At 53.3% G+C, this 5,000-nt stretch overlaps 1 non-coding gene across 1 annotated transcript in view; it reads left to right on the top strand.

The window, feature by feature from the left end:
- The first annotated feature begins 3,578 nt into the window (after window positions 1–3,578).
- LOC124565983 overlaps window positions 3,579–5,000 on the top strand; it is a 1,910-nt gene continuing 488 nt past the window's right edge. Inside the window, exon 1 of the ribosomal RNA XR_006970744.1 lies at window positions 3,579–5,000. This exon is cut by the window's right edge and continues 488 nt beyond it. This is a non-coding gene — a ribosomal RNA (small subunit ribosomal RNA).

Here is a 5,000-nt window from a genome sequence, read left to right as displayed (position 1 = left end):
AGCGCCGCCTGTTATGAGCCAAAGGTGCACCCTGACGTGGCAAATCAGATGATGCCGCAGTCATTTACTTACGATAATCACAATCAACAAACCGGGCCCCCCCCCCCCCCCCAAGTGCCTTAACCTAACCCGTATTGTACCTTAACCTAACCCGTATTGTACCTTAACCTAACCCGTATTGTACCTTAACCTAACCCGTATTGTACCTTAACCTAACCCGTATTGTACCTTAACCTAACCCGTATTGTACCTTAACCTAACCCGTATTGTACCTTAACCTAACCCATATTGTACCTTAACCTAACCCATATTGTACCTTAACCTAACCCATATTGTACCTTAACCTAACCCATATTGTACCTTAACCTAACCCATATTGTACCTTAACCTAACCCATATTGTACCTTAACCTAACCCATATTGTACCTTAACCTAACCCATATTGTACCTTAACCTAACCCATGTTGCGCCTTAACCTAACCCATGTTGCGCCTTAACCTAACCCATGTTGCGCCTTAACCTAACCCATGTTGCGCCTTAACCTAACCCATGTTGCGCCTTAACCTAACCCATGTTGCGCCTTAACCTAACCCATGTTGCGCCTTAACCTAACCCATGTTGCGCCTTAACCTAACCCATGTTGCGCCTTAACCTAACCCATGTTGCGCCTTAACCTAACCCATGTTGCGCCTTAACCTAACCCATGTTGCGCCTTAACCTAACCTATGTTGCGCCTTAACCTAACCTATGTTGCGCCTTAACCTAACCTATGTTGCGCCTTAACCTAACCTATGTTGCGCCTTAACCTAACCTATGTTGCGCCTTAACCTAACCTATGTTGCGCCGTAACCTAACCTATGTTGCGCCGTAACCTAACCTATGTTGCGCCATAACCTAACCTATGTTGCGCCTTAACCTAACCTATGTTGCGCCTTAACCTAACCTATGTTGCGCCTTAACCTAACCTATGTTGCGCCGTAACCTAACCTATGTTGCGCCTTAACCTAACCTATGTTGCGCCTTAACCTAACCTATGTTGCGCCTTAACCTAACCTATGTTGCGCCTTAACCTAACCTATGTTGCGCCTTAACCTAACCTATGTTGCGCCTTAACCTAACCTATGTTGCGCCTTAACCTAACCTATGTTGCGCCTTAACCTAACCTATGTTGCGCCGTAACCTAACCTATGTTGCGCCTTAACCTAACCTATGTTGCGCCTTAACCTAACCTATGTTGCGCCGTAACCTAACCTATGTTGCGCCGTAACCTAACCTATGTTGCGCCTTAACCTAACCTATGTTGCGCCTTAACCTAACCTATGTTGCGCCTTAACCTAACCTATGTTGCGCCTTAACCTAACCTATGTTGCGCCTTAACCCAACACACGTTGGGCCTTAACCCAACACACGTTGGGCCTTAACCCAACACACGTTGGGCCTTAACCCAACACACGTTGGGCCTTAACCCAACACACGTTGGGCCTTAACCCAACACACGTTGGGCCTTAACCCAACACACGTTGGGCCTTAACCCAACACACGTTGGGCCTTAACCCAACACACGTTGGGCCTTAACCCAACACACGTTGGGCCTTAACCCAACACACGTTGGGCCTTAACCCAACACACGTTGGGCCTTAACCCAACACACGTTGGGCCTTAACCCAACACACGTTGGGCCTTAACCCAACACACGTTGGGCCTTAACCCAACACACGTTGGGCCTTAACCCAACACACGTTGGGCCTTAACCCAACACACGTTGGGCCTTAACCCAACACACGTTGGGCCTTAACCCAACACACGTTGGGCCTTAACCCAACACACGTTGGGCCTTAACCCAACACACGTTGGGCCTTAACCCAACACACGTTGGGCCTTAACCTGCTCTGTAATTGTCATACGACGCGTTAAATTAGTGTAGTGTTGCCTAACTGCAACCCCCACAATATAGTTTGCTACTCGCACTGCCCGGTCCCCAGAGTATCGCTTCATGTTAAACACCTTGCAGCTATACACTGTAATGCGGATGGCGGCAGGACGTACATGCTCAATGCCCTTCGCAGTTGTTCATTGGCATTCGCATGGCGAAGCACAGCCTACGTTGTGGTACGGCTTGTGGCAACTGTCCGCTGATGTTGTACGTCCAAATCACACACTGTACCGCACATTGGTCCTCATGTACTGAATGATACATCGTGGTACATGTGTGACCGTACCACGACTGCGCCAACAACGGCGAACCATACGGTCCAAATATTGTGCACTCAGCTACGTGTCGTCTCCCTATAAGAGCTGGATTGCAGTATGGTATGCCGTGGATGGCGATCAGCATGAGCCGTCTGTTGATGTAGTGGCGCGTGTTGTCAGACGTAGTCGTCTCTTCTCACACACCGTGATAGCATGGTGCACTGCGTTCCACATCTGCGACATGCGACAGAGGCCGGTTGACAGTCGTTCGCGCAATGGACATCGCATACGTACGGGGGCCACCTTCCACGTGTTCGCGAAGCGTGCACATGTTGTTGCGTGTATGTGGGCAGACATAGTGTGTCGTGACACCTGACACAGGCATGCAACAATCGTTGAATTTGCAAATGGCGATGGACGTCTACGTTTGCTGGTGACGTTACGCAAATGAAGAACTGGTAAACCGTTGTGGTGCGGTTGTTCTCGCTAGAGGTGAATCAGTGATGGCGACGATCGGTTGAGCTACCAACCGGTTGTTTCAGCGATACCCACCATGCCCACGAACGTGAATGGCATGTGGGTGTGAAGCGATACGCGGCGGTGGCTGGGTGGGACCGTCCCCGGCCGGTGAGGGGGGGCCTTCCGGCGTGCTGGCCGCGCGGTGCGTGGGCGCACGCGCTACAGCCGGCTGGTGGGGGCGGCCAGTGGCAGGCGCGCCGGCCGACGGAGGCGGCAGGCGGCGCAGCTGCGCGCCGGCGCACCCTGCACGCGGCGCCGTGCGGCCAAAGTAGGTCCTCGCGGGCCCGGTGCGAAGCGCGGTGGACATCTGCAGTGTGCTGGTCCGATTGAGGACTGTGTGCGCTGAGGATGCGCCGCCGCCCGGCGCTCGGCGCCGCGACGCCGTCTGCTGCTCGGTCGCCTCTGCGGTTCTCGCAGGTGGATTGTATCGCAGCTGTGCGGACGTGTTGGCGCGTGCGCTGTGCTGGGAGAGTTCGCTTCGGCACCCAAGTGGGGCTTTTGTCCTTCTGTGGCGCTGGCGTTGGAGCTGCCGGCCACCGTAGGTGGCGCGTGTTGTCTCCCGCCGGCAATGCCACGACAGCACGCTCCCGGGCCTCTGTCGGCAGCGGCAAGCTCAGTTGGGAGCACGGGTGGTCGCACCTAAAGCGTCTACTCGCCAAACTCCGGGCGATTGCGCCTCTCTCGAACCCGACCAAGTACTTAGGACGGCGCTGCGCGCCGCCGGGACCTGAGAGGGTTTCGAGGTGTATTGTGCAGGGGAGCTCAGCCTCCTCCTGTTTGCAGAATAATTGAGCGGACGCTTGCGTGTTCGCGCGGGCCCCCGGGACACACTCCCGGGCGGCCGGCTGCTCAGCTATAGTTGACGCAGCTCCCTGGTTGATCCTGCCAGTAGTCATATGCTTGTCTCAAAGATTAAGCCATGCATGTCTCAGTACAAGCCGCATTAAGGTGAAACCGCGAATGGCTCATTAAATTAGTTATGGTTCCTTAGATCGTACCCACGTTACTTGGATAACTGTGGTAATTCTAGAGCTAATACATGCAAACAGAGTCCCGACCAGAGATGGAAGGGACGCTTTTATTAGATCAAAACCAATCGGTCGGCTCGTCCGGTCCGTTTGCCTTGGTGACTCTGAATAACTTTGGGCTGATCGCACGGTCCTCGTACCGGCGACGCATCTTTCAAATGTCTGCCTTATCAACTGTCGATGGTAGGTTCTGCGCCTACCATGGTTGTAACGGGTAACGGGGAATCAGGGTTCGATTCCGGAGAGGGAGCCTGAGAAACGGCTACCACATCCAAGGAAGGCAGCAGGCGCGCAAATTACCCACTCCCGGCACGGGGAGGTAGTGACGAAAAATAACGATACGGGACTCATCCGAGGCCCCGTAATCGGAATGAGTACACTTTAAATCCTTTAACGAGTATCTATTGGAGGGCAAGTCTGGTGCCAGCAGCCGCGGTAATTCCAGCTCCAATAGCGTATATTAAAGTTGTTGCGGTTAAAAAGCTCGTAGTTGGATTTGTGTCCCACGCTGTTGGTTCACCGCCCGTCGGTGTTTAACTGGCATGTATCGTGGGACGTCCTGCCGGTGGGGCGAGCTGAAGGCGTGCGACGCGCCTCGTGCGTGCTCGTGCGTCCCGAGGCGGACCCCGTTGCAATCCTACCAGGGTGCTCTTGAGTGAGTGTCTCGGTGGGCCGGCACGTTTACTTTGAACAAATTAGAGTGCTTAAAGCAGGCAAGCCCGCCTGAATACTGTGTGCATGGAATAATGGAATAGGACCTCGGTTCTATTTTGTTGGTTTTCGGAACCCGAGGTAATGATTAATAGGGACAGGCGGGGGCATTCGTATTGCGACGTTAGAGGTGAAATTCTTGGATCGTCGCAAGACGAACAGAAGCGAAAGCATTTGCCAAGTATGTTTTCATTAATCAAGAACGAAAGTTAGAGGTTCGAAGGCGATCAGATACCGCCCTAGTTCTAACCATAAACGATGCCAGCCAGCGATCCGCCGCAGTTCCTCCGATGACTCGGCGGGCAGCCTCCGGGAAACCAAAGCTTTTGGGTTCCGGGGGAAGTATGGTTGCAAAGCTGAAACTTAAAGGAATTGACGGAAGGGCACCACCAGGAGTGGAGCCTGCGGCTTAATTTGACTCAACACGGGAAACCTCACCAGGCCCGGACACCGGAAGGATTGACAGATTGATAGCTCTTTCTTGATTCGGTGGGTGGTGGTGCATGGCCGTTCTTAGTTGGTGGAGCGATTTGTCTGGTTAATTCCGATAAC

Source organism: Schistocerca americana, unplaced genomic scaffold, assembly GCF_021461395.2.
Source record: "Schistocerca americana isolate TAMUIC-IGC-003095 unplaced genomic scaffold, iqSchAmer2.1 HiC_scaffold_1361, whole genome shotgun sequence".
In the NCBI taxonomy this organism is placed as follows: Eukaryota; Metazoa; Arthropoda; class Insecta; order Orthoptera; family Acrididae; genus Schistocerca; species Schistocerca americana.
This window is presented reverse-complemented; position numbering and strand designations above follow the sequence as displayed.